The sequence below is a fragment of the Apium graveolens genome, chromosome 6 (assembly GCF_009905375.1).
Source record: "Apium graveolens cultivar Ventura chromosome 6, ASM990537v1, whole genome shotgun sequence".
NCBI classification, from domain to species: Eukaryota; Viridiplantae; Streptophyta; class Magnoliopsida; order Apiales; family Apiaceae; genus Apium; species Apium graveolens.
This window is the reverse complement of record NC_133652.1, coordinates 284,608,389-284,629,970: the sequence shown is the minus strand read 5'-3', so window position 1 is coordinate 284,629,970 and position 21,582 is coordinate 284,608,389. Positions and strand designations below refer to the sequence as shown.

At 30.7% G+C, this 21,582-nt stretch overlaps 1 long non-coding RNA gene across 2 annotated transcripts; it reads right to left on the bottom strand.

Annotated features, from left to right (window-relative positions):
- Positions 1-16,924: 16,924 nt before the first annotated feature.
- On the bottom strand, positions 16,925-17,986 carry LOC141667155 (uncharacterized). Of its 2 annotated transcripts, none has more exons than XR_012552523.1 (2): positions 17,766-17,986; positions 16,925-17,573 (listed from the first exon to the last, which is right to left on the bottom strand). It is a non-coding gene; the product is annotated as an uncharacterized LOC141667155 (long non-coding RNA). The 2 variants fall into 2 exon arrangements; XR_012552524.1 differs by having other exon boundaries at positions 17,789-17,986.
- Positions 17,987-21,582: the final 3,596 nt, after the last annotated feature.

The following is a 21,582-nucleotide window of genomic DNA, read 5'->3' as shown; positions in this document are numbered from 1 at the left end:
AAAAAGGGACCTTTTTTATTTAAAATGTACAAGTAATTTTATTTACACAAAGTGTTGTCATCCGAGAAGATGCAAAAAACTGCACAATTGTGTGATATCAATTCGATGGTGTGAGTTAATTATCATTGTATATAAAAAATATAACTGATAGCCTCATTCATCTGTACTATTGATTCACTCATCTCTCTTATTAGATTCAAACAATCGGACGAAAACACGTTTCCTAGAATTTTAATTATTAATTGTTATTAGAACTATTAATTTTTGTTTAAATTTAATTCAAGATGATCTATTACTAAATATCTTATTTACATATTGAAAGAGGGCAAGAAAATGTCTTTTTTTATTTAAAAAGTAAAAGTAATTTCAGTTACACAAAGTGTTGTCATTGAGAAGCTGCAAAAAAATATTCGAAGTTAATTGCTGCATTCGAAAGTGGCAGTTGTCTGAAAAGTTATATTGTTGGGTGGGTTAGATTAGGAGAATTGGTGGACGTAACAAGACTATATGATCTACCAAAAATAGAAAAGCTCTCAATTTTATCAACAAGATTCCTAAAATTCTACAACCTTTTAATTCTTATTTGTAACAGTTTAAATTCACGATGATTAATGCTAAAATTTGAGTAGGAGAAACCTCACAAGTCACAACCACACATCATAATTTGTAAATTCACCCATATATTTTTTTAATTTTTAGGAATCACTTTCATATATTTTTAAAAATTTTAATAATAAAAAATCTAAAATTTTATTTTATGGGGAGACGTGTCCCTCGTGATCCTTATTATATCATCCCGCTGACAAAATCCACTAGTTAGTTGACAACAAAAGCTAAAAGTGTGAGACACATCTTTGTCATGCGGCATTTTTTTGCATTCATTTTCATATGCCATTGTACTCCATACTTTTATAATCTAGATTATCACCGCATTTGTATTTCAACAAAACGTAAGTAAAATGTAAAACGAGCATATAAGGATATGCAACTCATAAGTGATATGAGCATAATTGTCATGTCGGTCGACTAGTCGCCGGATTCACCCCGAAGAAAGTGATCTAAAAATGGATTTGACCTAAAGTTTGAGGATATGTCCAAGAAATTGGTAAAAAAATTGAAAGATCATGTTGGTCGACGAGTCGTGACAAGTCGGCGTCTAGTCAACGAAGCGGTGATTTGATGTCAAATCAACTTGTCGACTAACTAAATATCGATCTTCCGGTCGCTTGGTCAATTAATCGGTCGACTAGTCGACTCAGTGGTTCACTAGTCCACTAGTGAAGTTACCACTACCCTATAAGTGCACGTATGTAATGGTTTTTAGCTAGCGTTGCACGAAAAGCGTTGAATTATCTACAAAATTTTCAGTTTATCGCAACACATTGAAGAAAGCGTTACATTAAATTAAAGCTACCGTTGTTAATAACTGTCAGTGTTGCGCAACATACAACGATAGAGGTCATAGCATTGCATTAGATATTTTTTTAATTTAATATGTGCTGATATCAATACAAATTTGAGATGGCATGCTGGGCTCACTGTGGGACCCACAATTGCTGACGTGGCATGCAATGCTACGGGAGTGGGTCAATTTTTGCTGACATGGCACTTGTGGGGCCCACATATGGGACCCACTAATAATGTGGCATGCTAACATGGCAAGCTGATGTGAGCATGCTGGCGTGACATCAGTGGTACCATATTCTGACGTGGCATGCTAACGTGGCACAAGTGGGACCCACGTGCTGACGTTGCGTGCTGATTTGGCACTAAGTGCCCGAAAAGTGGGCCCCACTGCTGACGTGGTAGCTGACGTGGCACTTTAGAGCATTGCATTTGCTTTCTTGAGTTGCAATAGGTTATTTAGTGTTTCCATAGCTATTGTGCTATTTTTAAAATTTATTTGTTATATTCATGTTCTAATTTTTTAAAAATTATTTTTAATTGATCTAACTGTATAGATGATGTTACCTACTAATTTTAGAGATGTGTATTTTTAAAAAAAATAGATTTTATATCATGTGCTTTTATAATAGTCAAACCACGATGCACACGGGTTCCCATTATGTATTCTGGTCCGGTGTGGTGATCCTATTTTTTAAAAATTCTTTTCAACGATCCAACCATACGAATGATGTTACCTAATAATTTTAGAGATGTATAAATTTTTTAAAAAAAATTTAGATTTTATATCGTATATTTTTATAATAGTCAAATTACGGTCAACACGGGTTTCTGTAACCAAGTCTTGTCCCGATAGGTGATTTTTTTTTTAATTCTTGTTCAACGATCCAACCGTACGGATGATGTTACCTACTACTTTTAGATGTCTAAATTTTTTTTCAAAAAATTTAGATTTTGTATCATGTGTTTTTATAATAGTCAAATTACATTTAGCGTGGGTTCCTATAACCAAATCTTGTCCTGAATGGTGCTTCTATTTTTTTAATTATTGTTCAACGATCCAACCGTACGGATGATGCTACCTACTAATTTTAGAGATGTGTAATTTTTGGAAAAAAAATTAGATTTTATATCATGTGTTGCTATAATAGTCAAATTACGGTCAATACGGGTTCGTTGTAGATTCTTGTCTCGAATGGTTCTATTTAGGCGGCCATTCCCGCCCCCCACAATAAAAAATATCAATTTTCTTTCCTTAAACTCACTATTTCTCACTCTATTATTATTTTTGCTTCAATTTCTTAAACAGTAAATCTATGCGGCCAAATATCTTTGCTTCGATTTTTCAAGACTGTTTAAAGACTATTTTACTCATGTTTTATTTTTCAGACTAAAATATATTTTCCACTATCTGTTTGTAATTTGAACAAATGTCGTGCTGAAGTGGTAGCTAGTTTATCTAGTTAATGGCTTAAAAGAGTAATATCCAGATTTGTGTACAATGAATTAATACATGGTACTCCATGTTTCATAAACATTGATGTTTGCTTCATTTGTGATATATTCTTAAGTAATTAACTAGTAAATTCAGACTTATATTATATGGAAGCTTCATACAAATTTCTTTTCATCTTTACACAATTGTTATTTGTTAGTATGTATTGTGCACAAAATGTTTTTATGCTTATGGAAGTAGCAGTGAAATTGTTTGATGTTTCAGATTTAATGGTTAATTATTATGTAAGATTTGAATCATCCTAAAATTGCTTTTACATGTTCTGAGCATTTCTGATATGATATGCCTTGTATTTATCAAAATCACCTCTAAATCATATGGAATTAGATTTAGTTCAACTGGAAACACACCATAATGAATTATTTTTTTTATACATTGGTACTTTGTTGTCTATTGTCATTTTTACAAACTTTACTGACTTTAATGAGTTATTCTTAATAGGATGGATGCCAAAATAGTTAATCTGAGGTGGCAATATGAAGAAAAGTTTAAAAAGACAACATATGTTGGTGAAAAACAGTTCATTGTGTAGGGATTAGACGTTGAATCCTTTTATTATTCTGTGCTTATGAAATTAGTCAAAGATAACCTCCATTTTACTGAAATTGGAGGAATCTACAGAAATGAAGGAAGAAAAGGTGGTTGGCAGCTGTTGTCAAATAACAAGCAAGTCATGACTCTTATGGAAGATTGAGCTCCTAGCAAATTAGTGAACTTCTACATCATTAACATTGTTGATAAACAAATTGAGCCGGCTCCTCAAAGGCAACCTCATGTGATCACTCGGCCTAGGGAAAACTTCATCCAAGGTATATATATGTAATGTTTAATTCGCACATAATGGTATGTACACTGAAGTCTAAAGTATATAATTGATAATTGTTACAACTTCCCCTAAGAAACCGCTAAAGCGTAAGTTTGTTACCACACATCAACTCCAGCAGGAAAAAAAGAAAATGGATAAAAAGTTTCCCGAGGTTGGTGGTTGGAAGGACATTTTAACAAAAAAAGTGGACAAGCTATACTTGTCAATAAAAATGAAAAAGTAATTGTGAGAAGGAAGTTAGACTTAGAACCATGTGCTGGGATGTAGAAGATATAAAATGTTGCTGAGAAGGTATTTAAATGTTTACTTTAAAAAAATATTTTAAATAAATACATATGCTTTCCTGATTTATTTTTCTACACTTGTAGTTACCACTACCACCGCCGCTCTCCGAGTATATAATATTCAAGAAAGCTGGTTGTAGATGGGATAGTGAAGATACTCGTATTGATGTTCCAGAGAAGGTATTATTTTCACCTCTTCTAAGTATCAACAATTTTTTTAATTTAAATTTATGTACTTTTAATCGGTTAATCATGAATTTTCTAATTTAAATGTATATTATTTCTGATTAAGTCCAAACGACCTTATCTGTAATTACTTCGTATTTGAATGAATTACTGTAATTTATATACTTTGTCTTTTAAATGCATTTTATATTCTTCGTAATTGGATGAATTACTGTAATTTGAATATGTAAATAATGAATTTTCTACTTTAATTAAACAAGCAAAGACGAATATCATATATATCACAATTATATATTTTTCATTCAAGTAGTTATTGCTTAGTTCTCTTAATTAAATCACACAAAAAGTGTCTTAATATATTGAAACTTGTACCTGTTGGTCATCCCAGGAGATTTATCAGTTGGACCAAGTTTTCTTATGATGTTTGATTTTAGGGTCATTTGATAAGCCTTTTGAGAAGGGTTTTTGCTGCCTAGGTCTAAATTGATGAATGATGATTTTTGTTTGGATCATGAATTTATGAGTTGAAAAAGTTTAGTGAGGTTGATTGAGGGGAATCTTGCTTCAGTTAAGACAGTACTGCAAAACATGAAAATTTAACTATGCGAAGAAAAATATATAGGGAAGACATGAGTTATTTGTGAGATGTGTTATGTGATTATATAGGGAAGACATGAGAATCCAAAAAGACTCTACTGGTAATTGTGTAATAAGATAAAGATACTGATATCAAATTTATCATGATTACTCTATAGAGAATAAAATATTTTTTCATTAAATAATATCACGAAAGAAATAATGTTACCGTTCTTTTAGGTAAAATCAAGTCTTGTCCATCAGGAGCTGAGATAATATTCACAATTCTTCTTAAAAATCAAGAAATTTAATCTTGATTCCCCCCTCAGCATTTTCATTGATGGATTAAAAATTAAATTACAACATCAGTTCCATGCAATGCTCCCCCTGTAATAGTGTTGTCAGTTCCTGATTTAATAGATTTTCAAATAGTTAATATTTCTCCCCCTCAACTTGTCCATTATCATAAACTTGACTCAAGATCATCAGGATTTTCCTCCTTTCTTGAGTTAAGCTTTTTGTCTTGCATATACAACCTTTTTCATGAGTGTCTTCTTTTCCAACTGTTATCTACCGATGTTTTGATTACTAGACAAGTTTCAGGACCATCAATATTTCCACATAGTTTGGATTCATAAATGTTTCCACGTCTGTAAGCTTTGAAAGCAATATTCTTTGTGATCTTATGAACTACTTCACAGTGAGTATTAAAGAACACAATATAGAAACCTATGTCAGTAATTTGACTGATACTCAATAGATTGTGCATCAGTCCATCTACTAGAGCTACGTTCGAGATGATGAAATTTCCAATGATAATATTGCCATATTCCAGTATTTTTCCTACATTACCATCACCATAGGAAATCATTGGGCCAACCTTCTCCTTATATTCTGACAACCGGGATTTAGTTCTAGTCATACGTGCAGAACAACCATTATCCAAAACAAGCACATTCTTCTTATTTCCCTGTAATCAGAAATATAGAAATCTGCTAGAATTTTTTAATAACCCACACTTGTTGTGTCCTTTTGGGCATCTTATATATATTTATAGTAGAAGACTTCTTGTGAGTAATGGATCCATTAGGAATTACTCTATTAGGATTTGTTTTGACCGTTTTGACTCTATAAGATGTATGCACATCCAAGAACATCAACATCTTCACTATGTAGAGTTATCAGCTTTCTTCAGGATGGGAATTTTGATGCTTTCATACTTACTTCGAGATATCTTGACCTTTCCAAATTACCAGTTAATTTTACCCCTCTGATACCACTTGTTTCCCAGTAAAGTAACTGTTTAAGGGGGGTTATATACAATTATTAAATAAATCGATGTACTACAAAAGTAAAGTAAGCATAGATAAATCAAATAACAGTTAATATTGATTAACTGTTATTAGTAAGCATAGCCAATTCCCAACAAATAACGATACAAAATCATATTTCTTAACCTACAAGTTCTCAATATTAGAATATGATCCAAATGTTAGGCCCATTAATATATTTAAATTTTAAATCCTAGTCCTTGTCATATTTTATTAGTTTTTTCTATTATTTATTTATTAGTCTATTTCTAAAAATTACGGGATATTACATACTACCCTCCTTAAAAAGAATTTGGTCCGGAAATCAAAATAATCATATATGTCTAATCTCTTAGAGGTAAAACTGAAACTACGGTCCACAGTAACACATCCAAGAGAATGTACTAGTCCATAACTAATACACTACGAAGGAACAACGTGCTCTTGATAGCAACTATAATAGCCTGCACTTCCTCAATTTTAACTTTAAAATCAAAACTAAAATACAGTACAATTTACTAATCAAGAATCTTTTACAAGGTAATTAATATGAAAATGGAGCTAAAAGCGGAAGTCCAAAAATCAATCTACCCCAATTCTAAGATCCTCGAACACCAATTCTATCCAACTTCAAAGTTAGACTGAATCTGAAACATTAAAAGAATAAGATGTGAAGCCCAACAAGCAACGACCATTTGACGGCTCAAATTAATATTTTATATCTTTTCGAAAAACACATTTTACACATATTACGCATAACACCTATCACATAGGATCACACAATAATTCTATAACAGTTATCAAAACGAAGCACGCAACATATTTTACAAGGCATTTTTTCAATATTCTTAATTAATAAATCTTAAAACAAATTCTTATCTTCGGTCTAACAGTCCCAAATCAAACCCTATGCCATACTTTGTCAGTGACTGGCATCTTATACTTTATGTCACACTTTCCACATGATCGGATTCTAAGTCTTATTCGATGGGGGCCTAGTTTACGTCCCTTGTCAAGTCAAACTGAAGCTTAACAAGGTATTGATGTGCTCCGAAACTTGCACAAACTAGTTCTTAGTTATATATATCACCCAACCTAGAGATCAGGTTCTAATTCTTATACATGACTAAAATTGGGGATTTCTGAAAATTCGTTATCTAATTAATCAAATATCCATATAATACTCATAATAACTAAGCAAATATCGATGAATATCTAATTACACATAATAAAGCACACTACACAATACATATAGAGCATTAAAGATTCACTTATAAAATCAAACAGATAATTCATGTTTTAAATATACGGAGGAACAAATAATCACTTATAAAACATGTAGGAAAATAAAAAATATAAGGCAAACGTAAAGTTACTTACCTCAGTTATGCAAAGAGATAATGCACAAAGAAACACATATTCAATCCTTGGTAACCCATCAGACATGAAAAATCTTAAATCTCGAACATCTCCATGATTCCAATTTTGGTCAGATCCTTATTTTCCACTTTTTGACCCTCTATACGACATTTCCTTAGAAAACACAAATCATGAAAGTTATAGAGAACGAAACGAAATTTCTCAAAATTCCAAGATCAACAAATTCTGACTTACTATGAATTAACTATGAATTTTATAAGACTGCTAATTTATATGTGAAAGAGCACTGCAAATTTTGATATTAAAAACAAGGTAGACGAATATTATGTATTTATAACGATAAAAATCCTATTTTTTAACCTACAAGTTATCTGTATTAAAATCTATTCCAAATTTATGGCCCATTAGTCTAATAAAATTTTAAATCCTAGTCATTTCTATTATTCAATTATTAATCTATTTTTAAAAATTACGGGATATTACACACATGCTTATTATATTCAATGTACCCGACAAGAAAAAGGTCAATAGACATGAGTTTTTGACTAGAAACCAATGTATGTTGTTAAATACACATCAGTTATAAATTGGATTACGATATCTATTCTACGTTTTCTTACAAAATATGTTATATATATTTAATTTTTTACATAAATTACGTATATTATATTCTAGAAAACATATAACACACTAAGTGATTTTTCACATAAATAACATTTTTTCTTTTAAAGTGATCTATAACATCTTCTATGACAGCAGCTAATTTCTAGAGATGATATCTATTTAGTAGTAAACTCATGTTTATTTAGTTGTTAGACATCCGATTTGTCACAATAAAAATGATGTATATTCAAGTTTTACACATTATTTTTTCTTTGAAAATATATAATACACAAAGTGATTTTTCACGTAAACATCATTTTTTAGAGTGGTTTATAACATGTTCTAGGATATCAAATAATTTCTAGAGATGATATCTATTTAGCTTATAGACATCAATTCTATGAATAATAAACTGATGTTTATTTAGTTCTTTGACATCAGTTTTGTCACAATAAAAATAATGTATATTTAAGTTTTACACATTAATTTTGCTAAAATAAAAGTGATGTATATGAAATGGTAGGCGTCATTATTTAAAAATGATGAGTAATTAGTTGTTACACTACTTATGTGACGGAGTAAATAAAGTATTTTTGAGCTAAAAAAAATAACCAAAGCCAAATTCGTTATTAACAAAAAGTTTAATATTCTCATACTCACGTCATTGAGTAAAACCATTATGACCTGCATAAGCATATTCTACCAATATTATATCTCATACTATATGAAGTTGTTCGATACTGTTTTGATAAGATTTATGACATATTAACATTTTTTTGTTTTTGAGGTCCACAAAGAACTAAAAGTGTATACCATCTTGATACTGGATCATTGGTCAAGGTAATAATTGGGAAAACTCTAAACGAGATGCAACTTGGAAAGACTAGGATGAACTAATATAGTTAAGACACATTCTATCAGTTCAACTACAACCTGACCGATCCATGAAACCCGGGTCAGAAGTTTGGGGATTCACAACATACACACATACACACACTTAATATATATACCTGCTTATCAAAGTAATATATGTAAAGATCCTACTTACCATAATCATGAATCGTAACAGGTTAAAGTATGAAAATAAGCCACAACCTTAACTTTTATTACATCGTACCAAATCCCAACTAGTTCCGCTTATAACTGATAATGATATCATTCTTACAATCTTGCATAACTCATCTACATTATAAAGCTCATGCTAACTCGGTTCCGTCTTATCCTAGAATCCCAGCTCGTACACTGGACTGGGAATCCTCGTTACAAACAATTTCCTTTTCTACTGTAAAATAATATAACCGATTTGCAAGACCGAGCAAACTAGCTCAGCAAGTCATTATAGCAATAACTGAGGTTCAACAATTATCAGTTGAAATGATTCAGAAGAATCAAGTTTCTGGATAATCAATGAATAAAAATGGATTCATTTTAAAAACCAAGGTTAGGCTGCTGATCAGTCACGTACTAACCCCGAGCAAAGTTCTCAGCTTTGCTCTATATACTAGATCTAAGGCACACATTGGCCTAATATGACCACGAATGTGGTATGACCACGAATCTTGTCCATATTTATAAAACCATCCAATTCTAAAACAATTCAATATGATAACCAATGCAATTTAATAAAAACATAATCATGAATAACATTGATAAAGCATTTATCTCAGAGCATAAAATATTTCACTGGTGTAGATATGAAGAACGACTTCAAGCCTGATGAAGAATCAAGTATTTGAAGAACACTAGTTCAATGATAATACAGGATATTGATCTTTGATGTGATAGGGTATTCTTGGGTGTATAAGTTTCTGTATGCTCAAGAAATTTGTTGAAATACTTGGTTTATGATGTGTATGTATTTTAACAGTAGTATTGTATTGGTATGGTTTAATATCGGGAAAATCAACCATTGGTGATTTACAAGAAATAAAGCTTACAACTCAAGTTCAATGATATGATCAGGGTTCAGAAGGACTTGCCTTATCATAGATGATTTCCAACTTTACTTGTACTAATCTAACAGTTCTACCCATCAATCACTTTCCTTCTTTTTCTATGCATTGCCTTTATTCGCCAATCACTTGCTTTCTCTTTCTACGCTTCAATTCTATCTACGGATCACTGACTTTCTTTTTCTATGCCTCGCTTACTCTGCTAGACATTACAAACATCTATCAATACTCAATCTCATACTATTTTAAAGCTCGATACTATTTTTCTGAATTTTTAAATAAAAAATAAATAATTAAATCTAATTATTAAATCAACTAATAATTAATTAAATTAATTAATCAATTATTAATAAATAAATCGATTAATTAAAATTAATTAACAAAAATAATTTCGATCTATTTTTGATTAAATAATTAATTAAAACAATTTTCTGAATTTAAAATAATTAAATAAATAATTTTCTGATTTAAAAAATAATAAAAATATTATTTTTGAAATAATTTTAAACAGAAATGACGGAAATGCAAGTAAGGTGAAAGGTGGGTGATGAAATTGCAATTTCACCACCACCACCACCCCCCCTCCGCCACTGGCAGCCATGGTTCCCGCCATCGAGCTCACCGACGGCGGCTGAAAATCACCCAGAACGGTTCCAAAGTTTAATGATTTGTCCATCACACTTCCAGCAACTGTTTTATGCAATCACAATTCAAAAATCATCAGTTAGTTAGCCGGGTTTTGGCCGGGAAATGAAGAACACCGCCGTTGTTCTTCTTTTCCGATCTGATCGAAATCGGCTCCTAAAATCAAGTAAAAATCATGCATCAATTGCTTGGAATGTCCTGAGTACATTGGTGGTTACAAATTCTTTCCAGAATTAACGAGATTGAAATCCCTAATTTCGAATTAGAAATATTCAAGAACATAAACCCTAGTTTCTAAATCCCGAAAATCAAACCACAATTTGGACATGTTATTGAACTCGGTTTTTTACATATAAATGCCAAAATGACCAGGAAGGAAAGATCTACATGATTATGGCAACAAATTATATCCAAAACATAAAGAATAAAAGTTCGTAATTTAATCCAAAAATGATTCGAACTAAAATAATTAAATAAGAAAAATACCTTGATTTCTGCACAAAAATAGATGGTTGATTCAGGAAGAGTTTTTCGAGAGCTTCATTTTGATATATTGCCGCCCGAATCGGAGTTCGATAACGCCTTCGTTTGTGCGATTGATTGTCAAGAACGCGATGAATTTTAAGGTTTTTCTCTGGAAACTATATAGTTTTACCGTTTGCAAATGATTATATGTACAAAATACAATACTGTATTGGCTATTTATATTTACGGAATATTAGTACATTCTGGATCTGTTGGATCGACCGCTAAGTAACTATAAATACGATCCTATCGGATAATGTTTTGGATGAACATTATCCTGTTTTGGATAAGCACATCCTGTTTTGGATAAGTATTATCCTATTTTGGATAATTATCAAAACCGGGCTTTTATAAAATGATTTGTACGAAGATAATGTTATCGAAAAGGGTTAGCGTATCGAAAAAGTTAAAACATGGAAAATGTCCAGAATTACCAGATTAGGTTAAGAAGGAGTTTTCGGAAGAGTTTCAGGTTGTAAAAACAGTTGAGGTTGTAGTGTTCCCGACTTTAATAAATGATTTTTTAATAATTCATAAAATAATTAATAAATTCATAAATCAATATAAAATTATATAAGAATCCAAAAATTATTAGAAAAATACCTTAATTTTCTATAAAACCTATTATTTGGTCGCACTCAACCTCTCGACATTATATTTTTCTATATCTTAATTCTAATCTTACCTTCTACCCATTCCAGATAATCTAGGCTTATTTCATTGACTTATAACCTGTAGCTCTGATACCAAACCTATGACGTCATCCAAACCCGGATCAGAAGTTTGGGGGTTCACAACACACACACACACTTAATATATATACCTGCTTATGAAAGTAATATATGTATAGATCCTACTTAGCATAATCATGGATCGTAACAAGTTAAAGTATGAAAACAAGCCACAACCTTAACTTTTATTACATCGTACCAAATCCCAACTAGTTCCACTTACAACTGATAATGATATCATTCTTAAAATCTTGCATAACACATCTATATTATAAAGCTCCTGCTAACTCGATCCATCTTATCCTGGAATCCTAGCTCGTACAGTGGACTGGGAATCCTCGTTACAAACAATTTCCTTTTCTACTGTAAAATAACATAACAGATTTGCAAGGGTGAGCTAACTAGCTCAGCAAGTCATAATAGCAATAACTGAGGTTCAACAATGATCAGCTGAAATGATTCAGAAGAATCAAGTTTCTAGATAATCAATGAATAGAAATGGATATTCTCTTTTCATTTTAAAAACCAAGGTTAGGCTGCTGATCAGTCACGTACTAACCCCGAGCAAAGTTCTCAACTTTGCTCTATATACTGGATCTAAGGCACGCATTGGCCTAATATGATAACGAATCTGGTCTGACCACGAATCTTGTCCATATTTATAAAATCATCCAATTCTAAAACAATTCAATATGATAACCATTGCAATTCAATAAAAACATAATCATGAATAACATTGATAAAGCATTTATCTCAGAGCATATAATATTTCACTGGTGTAGATATGAAGAACGACTTCAAGCCTGATGAAGAATCAAGTATTTGAAGAACAATTGTTTAATGATAATACAGGATATTGATCTTTGATGTGATAGGGTATTCCTGGGTGTATAAGTTTCTGTATGCTCAAGAAATCTGTTGAAATACTTGGTTTATGATGTGTATGTATTTTAAGAGTAGTATTGTATTCATATGGTTTAATATCGGGGAAATCAACCATTGGTGGTTTACAATAAATAAAGCTTACATCTCAAGTTCAATGATATGATCAGGGTTCAGAAGGACTTGCCTTATTATAGATAATTTCCAACTTTACTTGTACTCATCTAACAGTTCTACCCATCAATCACTTTCCTTCTTTTTCTATGCCTTGCTTTTATTTGTTAATCGCTTGCCTTCTCTTTCTACGCTTGAATTCTATCTACGGATCACTGACTTTCTTTTTCTATGCCTCGCTTACTCTGCTAGAAATTACAAGCATCTATCAATACGCAATCTCCTACTATTTTAAAGCTCGATACTATTTTTCGGAATTTTTAAATAAAAAATAAATAATTAAATTTAATTATTAAATCAACTAATAATTAATTTAATTAATTAATCAATTATTAATAAATAAATTGATTAATTAAAATTAATTAACAAAAATAATTTCGATCTATTTTTGAATAAGTAATTAATTAAAACAATTTTCTGAATTTAAAAGAATTAAATAAACAATTTTCTGAGTTTTAAAATAATAAAAATATTATTTTTGAAATAATTTTAAACAGAAAAGACTGAAATGCAAGTAAGGTGAAAGGTGGGTGATAAAATTGCAATTTCACCACCACCGGCAGCCATGGTTGCGGCCATCGAGCTCGCCGACGGCGGCTGAAACTCACCCAGAACGGTTCCAAAGTTTGAAGATTTGTCCCTCACACTTTCAGGATCTGTTTTATGCAATCACAATTCAAAAATCATCAGTTAATTAGCCGGGTTTTGGCCGGGAAATGAAGAACACCGCCGCTGTTCTTCTTTTCCGATCGGATCGAAATCGGCTCCTAAAATCAAGTAAAAATCATGCATCAATTGCTGGGAATGTCCTGAGTACATTGGTGGTTACAAATTCTTTCCACAATTAACGAGATTGAAATCCCCAATTTCGAATTAGAAATATTCAAGAACATAAACCCTAGTTTCTTAATCCCGAAAATCAAACCACAATTTGGACATGTTATTGAACTCGGTTTTTGACATATAAATGCCAAAATGACCAGGAAGAAAAGATCTACATGATTATGACAACAAATCATATCCAAAACATCAAGAATAAAAGTTCCCAATTTAATCCATAAATAATTCGAATTAAAAAAATTAAATAAGAAAAATACCTTGATTTCTCCACAAAAATAGATGGTTGATTCATAAAAAGTTTTTCGAGAGCTTCATTTTGATATATTGCCGCCCGAATCGGAGTTCGATAACGCCTTCGTTTGTGCGATTGATTGTCAAAAACGCAATGAATTTTAAGATTTTTCTCTGGAAACTATATAGTTTTACCGTTTGCAAATGATTATATGTACAAAATACAATACTGTATTGGCTATTTATATTTACGGAATATTAGTACATTCGGGATCTGTTGGATCGACCGCTAAGTAACTATAAATACGATCCTATCGGATAATGTTTTGGATGAACATTATCCTATTTTGGATAAGCACATCCTGTTTTGGATAAGTATTATCCTATTTTGGATAATTATCAAAATCGGGCTTTTATAAAATGATTTGTACGAAGATAATGTTATCGAAAAGGGTTAGCGTATCAAAAAAGTTAAGATACGGAAAATGTCCGAAATTACCAGATTAGGTTAGGAAGGAGTTTTCGGAAGAGTTTCAGGTTATAAAAACGTAAAAACGGTTGAGGTTGGCGGATTCCCGACTTTAATAAATGATTTTATAATTATTTAAAAAATAATTAATAAATTCATAAATCAATAAAATTATATAACAATCCAAAAATTATCAGAAAAATACCTTAATTATCTATATTTTATTCTGGACATAATAAAATTAACATTCTTATACTTTACCACATATAAACATCCACATAACAACACCAATCATCAGATAATTCACCAAAAATCATAATATAATCACATAATAATTATTTATCAATAAAAATAATTACACGTTATGTCCCACATATTAGAGTTGTTATTCCAATCTCTTGAATATCGTATCAAATAAAAAGATACATCTCATGTTTTCAGGTAATAACTAATGCTGACACGGAGTAAAGTTCTATGGAGTCCACCTTTAATTGGAGTCCTCGGAGTCCATATATGTTCTGCAAGTAAAATATAGCTTAAAATATTGCAAAACATATTATTTTTCGACAAACATCACTATTCTATCAAAAATCTTGTAGATTGCATACATTTTACAAGCAGAACATTGCAAAAATATATATTCTACAAAACATGTTTAGTTTGCAGAACATAAATGTTCATGTTGCAGAACATATTGCAGAACATACATATTGTACCGTAAATATATGAGATTTGCATGATTTTGTTGAAGTTATGCTATTTGTGTAACATGTTTTGCAAAATAACACGTTTTACAATATATTTTATTTGCAGAACGTAGATGGACTCCGAGGACTCCGATAAAAAGGTGGACTCCATAGAACTCACCCCTGCTTACACGTTCTATATTTATACATTTTGAAAACCTTTCTTTTTTTTTATATCTTGAATATCCAATCAAATAAGAAGCTAGTTTGAGTTGTAAATCTGTATCATTATTCATTGAGTCTATTCATGTCAACTTGTGCTCGGCTGTGGCAATGTTTTGATGTCAAAGGTTCACCTAAGGTAGCCAATGGGCTAGGTGACAGCAGTAGTGCTAGGTACCAAGTGTGCTAAGGGAAAGGGTTTTTTCATAGCTATCCGTTTGTATTCAAAAAAAGATTGTAAGTTCCTTTAGTGAAGTTGATATTATAAATTTTCTATACTAGTTGGCATGGGGACTTGGATGTAGGAGATATACTAGATTAGAGGCCGAACCAAGTGAAAACTCTTGGTAATCTGTATTGTTTAATTTTGTTATTACTGTATTTTATCTTTTAGTAATTTATATTTGAGACTGTCTCATTCGTCTTAACAGTCAGATTATTGAATATATAGATAGTCCCTTTGAATTTCAATATATATATATATATAAACATGCAATGAAGTTGGCTAGTGGCATGATAATAATGTCGGTTTAAAATGTAGAATCCAACGTGAACTAGAGTAACCAAATCAGTGTTCCAGGTGAAGTTAAAACAACCAATAATAAACTACAACTTAGTTTTAAAACTCAATATTATTTTCACCTCCATCATTCATTCTTTTCCTCATTTCCTCACCATCTATCTATTCTCCGTTGGCTTCTTTTCACTCTGCAAACTCCCGTTCTTTTCAGTCCAAATATCGTCGCAACAAAATCTCCAAAGTCAAACTTCAAAAAACCAAGAATCAGAAAGCTTCATACTAGTACAAAAAATGAAACTTGCCACGAATGCTTTTACTTTTGAAAGGCCCGTGGACACGGTAAAAACTTAAACTTCTGAAGAAAGTAACTTAAGTGCAGAAGAAAAAAAATTGAAAGGAGAGAAGAGGATAGAGTCATATAAAATATTTCAGTGTTCTTAAGTTTTAATATATAATTATTTATTTTGTTTGTTGGTGATGGTTCTCTGTGATGATTATTATTACTTGCAAAATTGTAACTGTTTATATAACTTATTTGAGATTATTAAATAAAGTACAAATATAAAATTTGTCTCACATAGTCATATAAATTATTTAATGAAATCTCTATGGGGTGTAATTGAAGGGCTGTGTGTTTAACTAAAGTAAGCTCCATCCATATACAACTGTAAGAGGTTGATTGTACTAACTAGTGCATTTTCATTTTTCAAAAACATGTTATGACCAAATCTACTAATATCTATCTAATTTAATTTGAGGGCGGCATATTCAAATTTTCACAAAAGTTTGAATTGAAAATTTTAAAATTCAATAAATATTGAAAATGACAGTTTTTCTTAAGACGAAATTTGTATTTGTGATAAAATTAGGAACTTATGAAGAAATTGGAACTTAAAGACGAAATTTGTTGTTTGTGAAGAAAATTTGTGCTTTTCCATTTTAAACAAACTTTGATTCTCAAAGGAAAGAGATTCACTCTTAATCATGCTAAATGCTCACCAGTGGTGGCAAAAAAATGTATATCTACACCATCCTACCTATCAATCAACATAAGACCTATACTAGCAGCAAAAAGAAAAATACAAGAGGCATTTTATTTTTGGAAAGTAAGGTTCTCTTCCATATTGTCAATGATACATAATCCTGAATGATTATGAATGAGCTGGACAGCTACATGGGCCTTCATAAGCAGCTTGTTAGTCTTCTCACTGCGGCTCTGGACCAGAGGGAGTCAGCAGCACCTGAACTTCCACTTGAAGCAGCACCTCATTCTTGATTATTGCTTTAATATTTTTAGCTGGGCTTGCAGCTGCACCCACATTCTCCCCAACTCTTCTCTTTTTCACATGTCCAGTAGTAGGCTTTTGTGGCTTAAAACTCTGGTACCTACAATAGATTTGCTTTGTCATGGGGATGAAACGTTCTGCAATAAACAGAGAACCGTCAAGCCAGTTATAACTATCTCTTCTTCTACATAATTTATCATTCATGCAATATTTCAGGTGGAGATCACACAACTGCACAAGAAAATTTTCACCTAAATTCTTCTGTTTTCCTGGAAATATAACATCACCAGCCGTCACACCCATTATATAATCACCAAAACTATCACTGATACCAATAATAGAACAACCAAATTTCAAACAACTTAGGTCACAAAAAGATTAACAAGAATAACCAATATTTGAAGGAAGATAAAAAGACAAATTAAAGTGATAATAACAATAACATAAAAATTCAGATCTAGATCTAAACCACACAAACACAACACCAAAAAAAGCATAGTCTAAATTGTTCTACTACCTTGAAAAGAGAATAAAAAAGACCTTGATCAAAGGCTGGCCACGTCACATGGAAAAGAAGAGGAACCGAGCACATCTTTAAGGGCTAGTAACAGTGGTGGACTTACAATTTGAGGGAGTGGAGAAGGAGAAGTGGAGAAAAGGGTGGATTTTCCATTTGGATTTTCCTAATTTTTAAATTCCTGTTTTTTTCAAGTCTCATAAAATATAAAATATTGTGGCATCACCAAACAAATAGAAAAAGAAGGCAATGGAAGGAAATTTTGGGAGTTATATATGTACAACTAATGGGAGATTTTTTTTTTATAAATGTACAAAGAATTGTAGGGAAGAAAGTGGGAAAGTAGAGAAATATTTAGAAAATCTTTGATCTCTACAATATAAGGGAGAACTTTTTCATAAATTTATTTAAAATAATTGAGAAATGACTAGAAATGTAGAGAAATGTCTTGAACATACTCCATATAAATGGGAATATCAATACAAGTTCAAGTTGAGGGAGGATTTTTCTTTAAAAATATATATTATATAAATGACTATAAAATAATAAAAATATTTAGAACATCCTCTTTAAAAAAATTATCAATAGGTATTAAAAAATTTATCAATGGTCTTAATGGCTTTTGTATTCAATTATTTAAAAATAATTATTTAATATTTTGTATGATAATGTGCACATGATCAATTCATTCAATCACACCACTCTTAAGGCATACATCAAATTATATTAAAACATGTAATTTTTACTCTCCTTTATATTCATTAATATTTTTACATCTATTAGGGGCCTAATATTTGGTATCTAATTTAATAGATTGTAATTTGTAATAGTTATCATTTTTATAAAGGCTTTGGATGTTATCATGGGTAGGTGATTATTCAAATGGGGATAAGTCAGTGTGATGATGTTGTGGGCCTAGATTTTGTCTTCAACATTAGACAATATGTATCACCCTAAAAGTCTCCCTCTGAATGGGACTCGTTAGCTTAAATTTATTGTTTTGTATTTTCATTCTTTCATACCATGTTAATTTTTTTTTTATTTACAGGATTCCACACAAGGTTAAAATTAAAATTGGAACTAAATTATATTTTCATTGTAACATATAATCAATTTATATTCGATTTCTTTTTAAGTAATTGTATAAACACATGCTTAATATGATCAACATACAGTACAAGAAAACGTCAATAAAGAACAGTTATATTTATGTTATTTGCCTACTCATTTCTCCGTTGGTAATATCATATTATGATTTTTCACATAAATATTATTTTTTTAAACTGATGTATAACATGGTGTGCCACCTGATAATTTCTCTATTTAGCTCATATGCAACAATTTTGTAGTTTGTAACAAACGGATGTGCATTTAGTTGTGATATATTGGTTTTGTCACAGGAAAAATGATGTGTATTCAAGTTTTAAACATTAATTATGATACAATAAAAATAATGTATATGAAATGGTAGACATCATTATTTAAAAGTGATGAGTATTTAGTTCTTACACTACTTATATAATAAAGTAAACAAATTATTTTTGGGCTACAAAAATAACCAAAACTAAATTCGTCATAGCAAAATTAATATTCTCATTATGATATTATTGAGTAAAAGCAATATGTCTTGCACAAAAATATTCTACTAATATTCTATCTCGTACTTTATCAAGTTGCTCTACAACATTTTGATAACATTTATGATATATTAACATTTTTTATCTTTGAGTTCCATGGAAAATTAAAAGTATATACCATATAGATACTCGATCATTGGTCAAGGTAATAATTGGGCAAACTCTTAACCAAATGCAACTTGGGATGGTTAGGATGAACAAATACAATTGACATCCATTTTATGAGTTCAATTACAACGTGACCCATCCATGAAACCATATACATTCTAGTAATATTTTAAACAAATCCAAAGTAGGTTGACACTGACTAATCTCGTACTCCACTACTACATATTTTAACTTACATAACATTTATATTTTTAGTTTACAAGTGCTCTGTATGTTAGTGTTATTCAAGTTCATTTCACCTACATAACACTTGTATAAGCCCTAGCCAAATACAATTATTGCATAACTCTTATTAAAACGCTATGCAAGCTTCACAATATTTTTTTAAAAAAATATTTATTATTTTTTGCCATTTATTAATCTATAATATGCCTTAAAATTTAAAAATTCATAATAAAATAAAATTGGAAATGCCAATGCAAATCCCAATAAAAAGTTGATTATTAACTTAAAATATCAACAACATCCAAATAAATTCCAAATATAAAAAATTACATGACAATTGTAATGCAAGATCATTACTTACATATTAAATCTTCCACATCTATTTTATACAATACATAATTAAACTTAAAGTAGCTCTGCTTATTTTGATTTAGTTCTTGTTGGGTAATATCTAACACTACACGCAATAATGGGATATAATCAAGATTAACAAGAACACACAAATAACCAAGTAACAAAACAAAATACACAATAATATATGATGAGTAACTGAATTGATAAAGAGATAACATTTAACTCTAACACAAGTTCAATCAAATCTTAAATCTGAAAGACCTAACAACAACCGTGGCGCCTAACCTTTGAAAACAGTGGACACTTCTTAATGACCACTTACGCTCTTTGGCAACTAATGTTAAAAGATGTTTTAACATCACTTCTTGTGAAATCGATTTTAAAGCTATTTATAGATATCAGTTACTCATGAAACTGATGTCCAATCTACTTTTTACAAAAAAAAACACGCGGCATATACATTTCCCCCAAACTTGAAATGTTTTCCCTTAAATTAACTTAAAAACATTCCCCCCGATCGACTTGTTCTTTTCCCCCTTCTTCCCCCCTTCTTTTTTAGGAACCCAGTCTACTTCTAAAAATAACCGCGTAATCTACACTAAATCTATACTAATCTATACTCTCACAAACTCATAATCTTCTCAAGAACCCAAAATCTATACTAATCTACACTCAAGAACTGTAAATCGAAACCCCCTAATCTACAAACACTAGATTATAATCCCCCAAATGTCGAATTCCTAGTCGGTGCTTATATCTACTCGATGCTTCAATTATTCTTGCAGAGGAAGCTTATATCTACTCTATTAACCTGTTATCTACCTCGATTTGTAAGTGTTTTTCTAATTTTCGTTTTGAAATTTCAAATTTTGGATTTTAATTTAATTTCTTTAACAGATTAGTTGATTCTTCATCTTGGGTCATCTACAAGTAAGTTAATTTTCAGTTTTTATGTATGCATGTATTTTTTTTTGTTAATTTTCAGTTTTTATTTATGTATTTTCTAATTTTTATGTTAGTAAGCATTTTTTTTGACATCTTGTTCGTTTCTTGTTGTTAGTTGCAGGGCTCTGTGTTTGTGCTTCTTTGTTTGGTGTTCTTGGTTTCGTTCCTGGTTATCTTGTTTGTTTTTTGTTCTTGTAAGTCTCTAAATCTATAATTATTCTTGATGATGTATGTTTATTTATGTGTTTAGGTTTATTATTTTAGATTATTACTTATATATCCCCTGTTTCTTTTTTTTCTGCATAATTTGTTATGTTATTAATTAGGGTTATAATATTTCAGGGTTTATTGTTCTTGTACGAATGATTGAGTAGAATAGGATTTTGGGCATGATAAATTTAAGAATAGAACCAAAGGGAAAACATATATGAACCATATACGAAAACATTGAGTAAACATTATTTTCTATACTCCCAAAAATATACAGCTTCAGTTTTAATATATGCATGTCTATTTTTTGTTAAATCTAAGCATGTTTGTCCAATTTA